Source organism: Drosophila navojoa, chromosome 2, assembly GCF_054131105.1.
Source record: "Drosophila navojoa isolate 15081-1374.11 chromosome 2, UAZ_NAV_1.0, whole genome shotgun sequence".
In the NCBI taxonomy this organism is placed as follows: Eukaryota; Metazoa; Arthropoda; class Insecta; order Diptera; family Drosophilidae; genus Drosophila; species Drosophila navojoa.
In genome coordinates, this window is record NC_142890.1 from 2,990,790 (window position 1) to 3,004,891 (window position 14,102).

The following is a 14,102-nucleotide window of genomic DNA, read 5'->3' on the forward strand; positions in this document are numbered from 1 at the left end:
ATTTCATAATAAGTTCCATTTAGATAAGGCGCCACGAAAATTATAGTTTTATCATATAGAACTTGAGCTCAATGGTAACTCTCTCTTCAAAAATATATCTATATATTATATAGACAACTCATACTGAAAGGTAACTTCCTCTACAGCATAAAGAACACATTAAAAAGTAGAGTCTCAGATAATGTCTTCTAAATATATCTATATATATATTATATAGAGAACTTTTCCATAAAGGTAAATCCCTCTTAAGCACAAGGAACATATTCAAAATCAGATTTCTCTTAGAATCAGATGATAGTTTCAAGAGATGTCTATCTATCCTATACATGTAGATCTCACCAATTCAGATAACGGTTTCAAATACTATATAGTTGCCATATATTATATAGCAAACGTCTATCCAAAGGTAAATTCCCCATCAACATTAAGAACATATTTAAAATGTGAAATCTCTTGGATAAACTTTATTTGAATTTTAATTGCTTTTGCGTGCGCTTAAGCAGTTGAAAGTTTTTGGCTGTCTTGCTGGCTTTGTACTTGCTTATAAAATAACTTGGGCATGGAGTCCAGTTAAGTTGCTTTCTTCTGGTAGGCGTTTGCCTGGGCGCTCCGCAATGGTTGGTATGGCTATGGGGCTGACCCATGGAGGATTTGCATTTTGGGGCTTGCCGCAATGGCTCAGTGCAAATTGCTAGCTAACCAAATGCGTTTAATTACATCTCATCTATCTATCTCTGTTTAGCGCACGCCTACGCTGAGATTCCAAGATTCTCGGAAAGCTCAACGAGTCGCTAATTTGGCTTCTGCTGACACCGCGTACAAACTTTATGGCTGCAATTTCGCTAAAAACTTTGCCATTTCACTAAATTTTGCACACGGCTCGAGGCGAAGCGCTGAAGTCGGTGGGCGTCTAAAATTGAACGTTCTGTGAAAATCAACAGTTTTTGGCCAGGTTTAGTTTGGCTTGGCTCAGTTTGGCCTGTTGAATTCAGTGCAAAGGGCGGCAATGAGCCAAGATAACAGTATATAGACATTAGCATATGTGGTCAGAGGTAAACAGAGACTGATATGCACACATAAAACTAAAACACACACACAGCCAACACACACACATTAACATATCAATAAACTTGCTGTGGATTTACTGGCAGGAATCATGTTTATGCTATGCTCATTAAAGCTGATGGTGAGTGTGAAGAGTATATTGAAATTGAGGATGAGCATGCGACAGAAGTAGCGAGGTATCTATTATTATATATATTATAGTAAAAGCATTGTAGAGATGGTAGGTATGAATTTTAACCATGTCGGAATGCTCAGTCTATATATATCTCATTCTCTGGTATTATATATATTATAGTAAAATCATTGTAAAGGTGGTAGGTTTGAATTTTAACCATGTCGGAATGCTCAGTCTATATACATATATCTCATTCTTCCTGTTGCTCTCTCTATCTCTCTCTCTCTCTCTCTCTCTCTCTCTCTCTCTCTCTCTCTCTCTCTCTCTCTCTCTCTCTCTCTCTCTCTCTCTCTCTCTCTCTCTCTCTCTCTGAAGGTTGTAGGTTTGCATTTTAACCATGTCGGAATGCTCAGTCTATATATATCTCATTCTTCCTGTTGCTCTCTCTCTCTCTCTCTCTCTCTCTCTCTATCTGTCTCTCACACTCTATTATTCTCTTCCTTTAAAGTGAACAGTGACATTCTTTCAGAGTCTTGTATTATTATTAAGGTATAGGACTGGTAAAATGGGTTGAGTTACAGCAGAGTATGAAACATGCACTCATATGTCTTCCAGAATATTCAATATCGAATCTATAATGCGTAATTCATTTTGTATAAAATTCATGTAAAATTATTGCAGCTTTATCTCCTAGAAAATATGTTATATATACATATTTATTGCATTATTATTATTGCATATCCAAAATCTCTTGAGTTTTTAGCAATCGTTTTCCAAAATTTCTATTTCCGTTCTCTCATGATCTTTGAGATAATAAATCATTATTAAAGGGCAGCATTGAGTCAGGTTGCTCCCAAACAGCTGTGCAGCTTCTAATACCAATATTTTTATTGCCTGTGTCATAGACCATTTCATATTATGAGCAGCCAATGCAAATATTTAGCTTACAGCTCTCTACATGGTATCTTTAGGTTAGATGTCCTTTTTTTTTGGCATTTTGACAAAGGAATTTAAGTGTTTTAGGGCTTCTCGCACTTTGCCTAGCCGCATTGTTAATGCAGAATACATTAAAGCAGATTAAAGCCAAACGTGGCAGCAGGTGGAATTGACACAGAAAAAAAAAAAAAGAGGGAACGACCCATTCAACTCTCTTATCACACACACACACACCATTGAAAATATAAATTTCGTAAGCCAGTCACGAGCGTGTTCGCCGTCTCGCCTCGTGTTGAGGCAGGTCCTCCAGCTGGTGTTGGCCTCAAGCTGCGCCGTTCCTCTACTTGTTTGGACTAATTTTAATTATTTCTTGGAGCATTTTTCATTACGCCAATGTACAAGTAGCCACACAAGCAACAAATACATACATGCATACACAGACACAAACACACTAGCACACACACACACACACTTATAGCTGGGCAAACAAATGTCTCCCCTAGCAATTTATTTAATGAAATTATCAAATTATACAAAATGTGCCGCCTAAATGTAACTGCAAAGCAAATTTAATGTTGTTGTTGTTGCTGTTGCTGTTGTTGTAGTCGGCTCTGTTGTTGTTATTACTGGCAGACCACATGAAAAATAAAGCCACAGCCATGACATGCTTCATCTAGCATCTAATTCCATACACACACACACACACACACACACAGTCACAGAGGGCAGACAAGCAAAAGCAAATATATTATAGATGGACAGCTATCAAAATGGCTGAGCACAAAGCACGACTCACGATGCAAGTTTGGCCAAAAGTCAGTCACGACTCTGTTAATACGTATAAAATGTATATATTCGACACATCTGGCAACCCTATATCTTCTTACAGAGATGGGCACTATACGCCGTACAGGCTTAAGTCGGCCAATTAGGATTGTTAATTCCAGATCCCATTAATAAGAATTGCTCCTCCCGCGCCATACAATGTTATGCTATTAACAGCATTCTGTTAATAACATAGTCCCAGTTCTTCTACTGGCTCGCAGGGTACTGCTTCTCACACCCGCCCACATTAAAAAAAAATAAATAATAATAAAACAATGGGCAGCCTTATAGAGCTGCCCATTGGGTCCTTCGAATATGAACCATCCTGTATGCATGTGCCCTTATGAGGATGTATTACTAAATTTTGTTATCGAGCATTTAATGTTACTGCTTTATTATTATATTTTTTTCTAGTATTATTATTAAATTTTAATGTGTTTTTTTTTTTTTTTTTTTTTTTTTTTTTTTTGCATGAAAATGGTTGTATATATTTTCTGTAAAAATTTGAACTTAAGTTTTTTTTTTTTTTCTTTTAAATATTTTTTGTGTCGTTCACACTCAGCATTTATTTATGAATTACAAATTATTTTAATTCTTTATTTTATTTGCAATTATTTTTATAATATTATTCCCAATTTGATCATATATGTATATTATACCTAAATATAAATACTCCTTTATTTATAATAAATACACACTGTTTACATCTTTATTAAAAAAAATCGCTTGTCCTTTGATATTCATTTATTTATATACAAATTGTTTCACCTTCTTCTTCGTCTCCACATTCTTTCACTTTTCTTCTAGAACTTGCCCGAAATTTCACCTGCCATCATCATTGCGCTCCCGTCTCACGCTGCCGTCGCTAGCAGACAGTTGAAATGTATCCATTACGCAGACATAACTTAAATGTCCTGCCAACTGCTCCAACAGCTCCATCCCGAATCGCCCGTCAGCCGCCAGCCGCCAGCCGTTAGCCACGTGGCGCAAGTATCACATTTCGTGGGCTCAATTACACAATTAATCAGAGCATTTGCAGTCGTATATTAAGCAGCTTGAGTTCTGGCCGCATTCATAGATTTGTGGCCAAGCTAACTTTTTCAATTAACACCAAATTATGCAAATTGTGTGCGTGTGTGTGTGTGTTGGTTAGGATGCCAATGATCCTTCTGCTAGTCGCACTGCCTCAGGCAGCTGCTCTATCTGCCCGCCGTCCAAAATTGTTCAAGTGTCAAAGTTTACATACCGTCGCCATAAAAAGTAAACTTTGCAAGTTGTGAGGTGTGTCCGCATCGAAGGGGAGACTTGGATGGTTGGGGAGCGGGGAGCTGGCCCACATAATAGCCACGCTAATGGCTTGCAATGTTAACGCACTCGAGGACAATGTGATAAATTAAATTGAAATGATGCAAGGGTTGATTCCTAAGTTCTACAAAACCAAAAACATTTTGAAAGGTTTCTTTTACTTCAAAATATCTACAAATTGCTTTGAATTTAAATAAAAGAAACCCTAACTACTTATTGTTCTTATTATAATTCCAAAATTTATCACACAATTTCCATACTTCTTTTAGAATTTTCTATCATCTAACGTTTTTTTCCCACAGAGATTTGTGGCCCACCTCGCAGCCTTGGACTAACTGCTTGGTAACGCTGCTGCAAAACTTAGTTAGACTGTTCATTTCGTGGATGCCACAGTTGGCAGCAGCTGCAATATATTCACTTCAATATATGTATGTGTAACGGAACGCATACCTATATTCCAATTTCCCGCGCACAATACGAGTCCCCGACGAGCCAAGGAAAAGGCAGAGGCAAAAGTTGGCAATGCCAATGGGGAAGCGAAGTTGCGCTATTCATCAGGCTGCGGTTGCACATCTACCCCTCAAATCTCCCTCCCTCCCTCTCTCTCTCCTTCTGTCTGCCTGTCTTTCCTTATCTACCTGTCCTCGGTCTATCTGTCTCACTCCCAATTGGCACTCGAGTTACTTGGTTCGTCTCGTTGCGCTTGCTTAGACGCCTAATTTACGAACTGTTCATAATACAAATGATGCATTGTCTTAGCAAGTTGTAACTGTGTTTGTGTGTGCACGTGTGTGTGGTCTCTGTGTGTGTGTGTGTGTGGTTTGTCTGCAGTCTAGGTGTCAGGCTACTGCCGAAGTGTGACTTGAAGTGCCAAGCAGTTGCTGAGTGCTCGAGCACCTGAAAATGATTCAATTACACAAGAGAGAGAGAGAGAGAGAGAGAGCTGCTCAGCTTAAATTGTTCTCAATTTAAGCATCTATTTCAGTTTGAAACAATGAATATGATGTATTTTAAATATTAGTATTTATTTAATTTGAAACACTAAATATGAGGAAATTAAAAATTGTGATATTATAGATATTATATTTAAAAAATGTTATAAAAAAATAATAAACTCTTATTCATTGTTGAAAAAAAAAAAAAATTAAGATTTTAAAAATCCATCAAGCTCTGAAACTTGAAGATTTTGTTAAAATATTTGTTTACATTTGAGAATGCATTATTTTAGCTGTTATGAAGTGTAGAATCTATGCATGAATTTCATAATTTAATAACACATTTAGTCTAGTTAGCTAAGAGTAAAATCCCATAATATTAATAATGTAATATTGCAATATTTACTTGATTTCATCATTTGATCTTTGAGTCACCTGTATTCTCTTAAAGACCGTTTTAATATTAATTAAATATTTGAATAAATTCAAAATATATATAGAATCAGAAAGGAAAAATACTAAAGAAATATGTAATATAAATATATATAATAATATAATTTAATTGGACAATAGATAATATTAAGAGATCAATAGACAGTGATTGTTTTTAAACAGGCGGAAGAAAAAAACAGAATTATTTTTGATTTTTTTTTTTTAATTATTTCCATTTTAATATCCTCTATTCTAAGCAATTTTTAAATATATTTTTATTTTTTAATTTAATTTATTTGTATATTTTTTTTTATTTTAGTTTTTATTTTATTCTAAGCAATTTTAGTTTATTCCAAGAAATTTTTTAATATATTTTTATTTTTTTATTTAATTTATTTATATATTTTTATATATTTTTTATTTTAGTTTTTAAGTCGATTTTAACAGCGAAACCGTTAGACGGAACGCAGACTGGGAACCGTAAAAGCGAAAGAAAACAAATGAAAATAGATAAATAAAATCAAAATAATGATAGAACATATATTTTCGCTTAAGTCCCCCACTGGCAGAATATTTTAAATTATGTGTGTATATCCATATATACTTAATGTAATTGGAATAAATCGATCTGAGAAGCAGCAGCAACAACAGCGACATTGGTTGATTTGCTTGTCGCGACGGAGTCGTTGCTGCATAAATCAAGTTCCTTTATTTTATTTTTGTTTTTTATTTGTTTTTTGTTTTTGTGTTTGCAATTGATTTAATGCTGAGGCTTTCTATTTGTTGTTGTTCGAACTCATTTGCCTATTGTTGACATCAGTTTTAAATAATTTATGCATGCTACCTGTGCCCATATTCCATATTCCCATATTATTATCACAATTTATGTGCGGTAAATAATGCATAATGCGCAGTAAACGTGGCATACTTTGAGGCGTTCGCTTTCTGCGATTTTTGCTTGTGTTTCACTTGGGCTGCCTGTTTGCAGCACTGATTTATGCCCCGGCTGTGTTTGCTGTTCTGCGATTTGTGGGCGTGTCCAGTTTTTGCCCCCCTCCCCGGCCGACACTTGATTTGTGGCCGCCTGGCACTTGGCGCTGATGGAAAGGTCACGTTGACTGGCGTGAACTTTCAACTCAGGTTTTGATATACGATACACGATAGAGCCATAGATATATGTTATAAGGTGGAGACAGCACGAAATCACTTTGAATCAGTTTGTCAGCGCCTCAGCTATAATTAAATGGCATTTAATTGCCTACTTGTATTTGTGTGTGTGCGTGTGTGTGTGTGTGTGACGCGTGTTTGCTTTTCCGTTTTCATTTCACTTGGCTGCTAATTTTGGCAACGTCTGGCGCTGCCTTCGCTTGGCTGGCCACAAGCCAGGGCATCGAGAGGCATCGAAACGCACCGAAATCATTTCAATTAGCGTCGACTCTAACAGCCATGCAAATGTGGGCCACATGCAGCGTTTGGGCCAACTGAACGTTAAGCATTACAATGGAGCCAAGGCGCAGTGCCCATAGTGTGGTCCTCTGCTCGGGCATTTCTGCTGCTCCAGCAGACCGTAAGATACGTCTATTGGGTAATAGACGACAACAAACAACAACAACAACAGACAACGACAAACAACAACATTCACATTAGAAGTCAGCTCAGAATTCGTTTTGCGTGTATTACAGTTTCTGTGCGATTTGTAAAACGGATGTGGCTCCCATCACAAACACACACACACACACACACACACATACATATATGTATATATATATACACATAGACATGTCCTGCGAACTGCAGACACATGTCGCTTTTAACGAGCGCTCCCGGCTCGGCATCCGACTCAACAGTATTAACCTTTTTTCTTTTTTTTTTTTTCATGTCTGCCTCTGCCATCGAAATAACTCAAATGCTTTGCCGCATTTGTTGTTCCATTCTATGGCAATTTGTGTGAAATTTATTCTCACACACACGCACACACACACACACACGTACTTAGATTAGGGTCTGTACATTGTGGTCAATAGTTCAAAATTTATGTTAATGCGGGCACAACTTACTTTTAGACAAATTCAGCTTATTTATGCAATTGAATTAAGAGATGTATTTATTTTTTATTGCTGCCCATTTAATGCCTAATTTATGCTTAATCATGAATTTAAATAATTTTTGTTGAGCATTTTTCCTGACTCTTTAAAGAGCAGTGCTCGGAGTAAATTTTATTTAAAACAAAAAATAATAATAATAATTTTTTTTTATTAAATTAACAAGTTTTTATGCTGCAAAAAAATGCAATTAAATTAAATAGTTGACATTAATTGACAATTTCAATTAAATTGTCGCATTTAATTATGCTCGCATTGCATCACAATTTTGCATTGAAGGCAGCTCAACTATTCAAGAGAATTGGCAGCTGAATGCCACAGCTGCAGTTTAATTGAGTTGTAGTCAAGAGAGTGCTTATGCTCGTACTGCTGAGAGTGTGCTCCAGTAGGGAGTAAACGACTAGCAGATACCCGCAGTTTCTCTAAATATTAATAGCCAACTCATCCATTGATAGATGAACCCAAGAGCTTGGTTAGATCGACTCAACTCCTCGTTATAGTAAATACTTTATGGCCACGCCTTCATCTGCCTTTCACAAAACCTTAGTTTCCATTTCAAGTGGGCTTAGGGGGTATATTGGTTTTGTGCAATATCCGTTTTGGGCCGTTTCTTCGTCCGTTTGACCCTTTGCCCATTGATGCGTCGCTTCATCTGCCTGCTTTACGAGAGATTTGTAATGTGGAGCATATATTGTGAATACTTCTATGGGCACCCTTATCTACTAAAGTGCTTACATTTTGCGGACGTGCCCATTGGGGCGTGGCAAAACAGAAATTACATTATTACTTACAACATAAGCGCTTTTATTTATGGCTCTGCTGATAGCTAATGACTTGCAATTTGACATATAAAATATTTTCAAACTGTGCGGCATAAAAGTATCTCTATAATGGAAGATAGATTTGAATATGAGACAGTTGGATAGCGAAGCGAGAGCTATGTCTGTTAGAGTTGGGAAGGAGGTGCTGCCAAGATTAGCTTTGACTTTACAGATTAACGTGTAGTAAGGGTATTCCACAACAAAATAAAATAAAATAAAAAATAAATAAAATAAATCTTAAACTGTAGAGTTCGTGAAAAATATGAAAATATCTGTAGAGTAGATCTAACCCTGACTCCTTCTATATACTTTATCTGCAGAAAACCCATAATATAACTCCATGCATATACTCTATAGTAAGTCACACAGAACTTCACTCATTCGATAGATCAATCATAACATTCTCTTATATTTCAGCATTGTTCAGCCTTTTTCAGGCTAAAATCAAGAAGTTCTACATAAGGCTAGCTATTGACCTTATTTTTTACTGCCCAGTATGGGTATTCCGCAGCTGTTTACAGTCGACTATAACATTCAGAGTGCTTCTGCTGCTGCATACTTCGATTTGTGTATGTGCTTTTAGACAGGTCATAAAAAAGAACTCGACATATTTGCTTTTACTTCATAGTTCAACTTTCAGTTAATCTCATTTATTATTGCTGCTAGCGAGTTTTATTTGCTCTGGTTATATTGTTTGTGCCCCTTTATTGTATTTTGCAGCTATTACTGTTTGCGAAAACTCTTTTTATTTGCTTGTTTGCTTTTCGTGGCATGTTTGCAGTTGGTTTTTCTAGTTGACTCAGTGCCATTAGTGAGTGCGAAAAGTTTGTGGCCGGCTCGAGAAAGCAGCGCTAATTAATAAACTTTTAATAAGCCAATAAATTATCGAAACCATTGTCCGCCGTCTCTAATTAATCCAGCTAAACAATTGTTAAAGCTGCACAGTGACCACGTTGTTTGCTGAATCTGAAATTGAATTGTCATGTATCTGAGGATTCGCTAATAATCAAGAATCCTTTGCGCCGTGTTCATTTGCTTAATGCATTTCAATTGAATGCTCGAGTCGATGGCAGCGTCGGACTTAAACAAAGCTCGAACGGATTACAAAAGACACGTTCCGCCAGTCCGGGCAGTCGGACAGTAAAGTCCCGCTACGAATGCCACGCATTGATCTCCCAAGTGCGTCAAACGATAGTTTAAAGGCAGTCTTTAAGCTTCAGTCAGAAGCTGAAGTAGATTATTATGTGCGGCGAGAAAGGGAGAGGGACAGAGTGTGTGTGAGAGAGAGACATCAAGCTGACGGGCAACACTGAGCAGCGGTTGGGTTTTTGAATGGTTGTTGAATGCTAGTTCATGGGTCCTTGGTCAAGGCTAAGAGTCTTTATTATACGGCTGCAATTGTACAAGCCATTCGAGTTATTTTTGGTCCTCTGCTTGATTGTGGCTATATATGTATATATATAAATGTGTGTGTGTTTGTATTTGTGACAAGCTGCAGCTAATCTTTAGCTGTCTGCTTGGCGATTTCGCCCTTTTGTTTCGCCCTCTTCTGCTGCTGCTGCCTCTGCTGCTGCTTTCGTTGTTGTTGTTGTGGTTGTGTCGAGTACATGGAGGCCATAAAACAAACACTTTTAGTTTGTTGAACTGTGACCGAGGGCTGCGTTTAATTTGTTGTCAAAAATTGCTACCGAAATTTGATGCGGCTGCCAGCTGCCAGCTTGACAACAATGTTTTTCTTCAGTTTTCAACTGCTCACGTCTTTTTTTTTATAAAAATAAATACTTTTTTTTTCGTTGTATATATATGTATATAAATATATTATGGAGAGGGAAAGTTAATAATAGGCTTTACAAAAAATTTAATCCTAAAATAGCTTTAAATATAAGATAAGCTGTCGAAAAAATAAAATAATAATAAATAAATATATATAAATATATATATGTAATGCATAGAGAAATATACGCATATATGCAAAAAAAATATTGTTTTTAAATAAAATAAAAATATTCATATAAAATAATATAAAAAATTATAGTTTTTAAAATGTAATATAATATTTATATAAAATAATTAATATACAAAAAAAATTGATATACAAATAAAATGATATATCTAAAATTTTTAAGACAAATATATATACAATTAAAACCGTATATTTAAATTTATTAATAATTGTTTAAAATATTAATAATAATATAAAATATATATTTAACTACCCTAAAAAAATGATATAATAAATATATTGCCAAATAAAATAATTGGCACATCATTACAATATAAATAAAAGTTCATGAGCTTATGCTATAATTACTTGCTAAATAATTAGCTAATAATTTCCATTAAAATTGCTATGCAAAGTGCCAACAATTTAAAAAACAAAAAATAATTAGCTTAATGCCCTTAAAAATAATACAATAAATATATTGTCATGAAGAATAATTACCAATTCAATGGAATAAATTTTGATATTTGATAGCTAATATAGTAACAAGTAGCTGTTAAATTCAATTAAAATTCCCATTCATGTCGGCAACAAAAGCAATTTCCACTGCGCACTTGCTGATCAAACAATCAAACTGTTGATGCCAATGCACTCTGTGGCTTAATAAATAATAAATGCCGTGGCTGAAGCGTCGAGTTTAGTTGAAAACTCTGTGATTGCCATTTAATTAAAATGCTGCAACAATGCGCAGAAAAGTAGGCTATAGAAAATGTCAGTCGACTGCAGTTGAATAGAAGTGTTGGCAAATACTACAGATATCATCCGAAATGGCTGGGATATTTATTACAGATATCATCTCAAATATGGTGGAAATATGCGTTATAGTTTTGTAAATATCCCTAGGCAGGCAGGCAGTGGTTGACCTCGTTGACTGAATATAAAAACCAATTGGGTTCATCAATACTGTGCGCTGTCTATTGTGCATAAAAACTTGAATAATAAGTATACACATACATATATACTATATTTAGATATGTGCAAATATGTGAAAATATATTTCTATTATTTTTTATTGCACACACATACATACAGATACATATGGTTTTGATGAGCTCACCCACAAGCCGACGAAATTCAGTATAAATTTTTAATTGCCCAGCCATTTGTGTTGCTTAGCATATTCCAAATTTGTTTAGCTTAGCACTTTAATTTGGTCGAAATGAACTCTAGAGCCCTTCTCTGTCGCTGGAGTCCTTCAACTAGTTTCAAAACCTTTCCTGCGGCTACCCTCTTGCTCGTTAAGCGCAGACAAAAGCCACAAAAAACATAAAAACACAGAGAAAAAGTAGAAAAAATGCAAAATTGTTCAAAAATATAAACTAACTGACAGGATGTGGGATTAAAATCTGTACTTGAGCATGTCAGCTTATGAAGAGATACAAAACTCTCATAATTTTATACTCGTGCGTGCAGCCAGACGACAATGGAAAACAATGTAATAGACTTTTTATCATTTACATACAGATATCATATATACATACATACATATAGACCATGGCTGTCTGTGCATAATGCCTTGAACAGGCCACACAAATCGCCGTTACAGCAGCAGAGCGCCTGCTGCTGGGGTGTACTCGACTGACAGATACCCTGGCCTTGTTGGGTATATTCTTCTGTGAGATACCCTAAGTGTAACTGAATTCTAAAGCATTTTAGCCTATGGGTAGAATTCGAATATTGCGAATATCTGAGAGATGAACTGACTTGAAATGTTTAAGAAATTATTTTAGTTATTAGAAATAAGACGAGTGTTGCTACTAGAAGACATCTTCAGTCTGACTGCCTTGGAATATATTAAAAGTAATATCAATGTCGCAAGAGTCCGAGAGTATAATATGCCTACCATAGCCGTAATCCCTAATGGGAAAACGCCACGTAAAATACATTTTGTGAGTTGCTGACTTGAGTCAGAGCTTAACTAAGCTTAACTGCCTTTGAAGACATTCTAGCTTTCATGAAATAGCTGTAGTAGGGTCTATCTTATGTAGAGATACCTTAGACTGATCTGTTTTGGAAAATATGCAAAGTAACAGAGCCTATATCATATATAATTAATATCGATATTTATCGATAACTAAGGATGTCTACAATTTGTTAGCTCAAGCGCTCATTTACAAGAAATCTTCTTCTAAATATAATATTTCATGAACAAAATCAATCTAACCACCTTCTATCAGTTTCAATGGGTATAAATAAGAGCAGAGAGGCCTTTAAGGTTTTTGTCTTTAATTTTTGTGACTCCTCTGCATTTTGATTGATTACACAGACAGTCAAGCGGCGATTCCGACAACGACAAACCGGAAAAGCGATTTTTTTTTGTGCGCTAAAATGTCTTACAGTTCAAAGACTTTGCTTGCCATTCAATATCGCTCACATTTTGACTGGTTGTCAAAAGTGAAAAATAAATTTAATGGACAAAACATGTTGCCAACAGACCTAGCCGATGGCAGAAGCCAGAAGGTTTACGAACTGCTTCTGGCAATATGCAAACTGAATTTGATTTTATGTTAAGTTAATCAACTGTTAAATGGAGTCTCGCGACCCGGGCTCTCTAGAGAGTGGACGCCATAAATTTGCTATTGAAATTTTATGTCAATTTTGGATGTTATCATTTGATAATATGTTAAATTTTGAACTCATTTTTCATTTGGAGGCACAAACTTTATAAATATTTTATTTGTGAATGTTTATTTTAAGAGCAGCTATTGTTGCCCTACGATTTCCTGTACGCTGTTTTCTCAGTAAAAAATATAAAATGTGTAAAGTAGATGAAGGTGTAGATGTACTTGATTTAGCTGCCCTGCACTTAGCCAGCTGCCAAGTGCAAGTACTAAGGCTTATCCCATTGCTTTATGTGTTTCCTAAGGGCAGCAAGACAAAGCGAAACTTTGCAAAAAGTAACTGCCAGCTGCATAAGAAGTAAGAAAAAACGATTGAAGTGAAAAACTCTTGAAAGAGAAGAAGCTAAAAAACCGAAGTTCTCTTTTCGATTTCGATTTCGAGGAATCTTTGCTTGCAGCTGGATGCTGCTGCTGCTGCTGCTGCTGCTGGCAGTGTATTTAGGGTTAATAAAAGGAAAAGCCTTTTCATTTATTTCCATTTGTCTTCCTTTCATTTCATTTCTTTTTGGCTTGGCTTGGCTTTTGGTTGCATGTGCAGAGCCTTATGTGTGGTATATATACTTGTTGCCGCTTAAACACTTAATTTATGTGTGGTGCTTAAGCACTTGCGTGTTGCGTAGTCAGTTCGTCACTTGCAGTCTCGCATTAGCTGGGCATAAATCGTCTGGGCCCAGCTAATGCAGTCGCCATCATTTATTGGCCCATAAATTGCCATGCAAACAAGTTTTCTGACCTTAGCCTGAGTTGCTCTATAAATGGCAGCAAGTAAAGTTGTCAGAGAGAAAAAATTGAGTTAAAGAAACGGTAAAAAAAGAATAAATATTGAAAATGTATCTTCAATATATTTTAAAAATATTTTTATATTTATATTATTATTATTATTATTTTTATTTATATTATTATTATATTTTTTCTGTTTTTTTATTTATGTATTTTCAATATA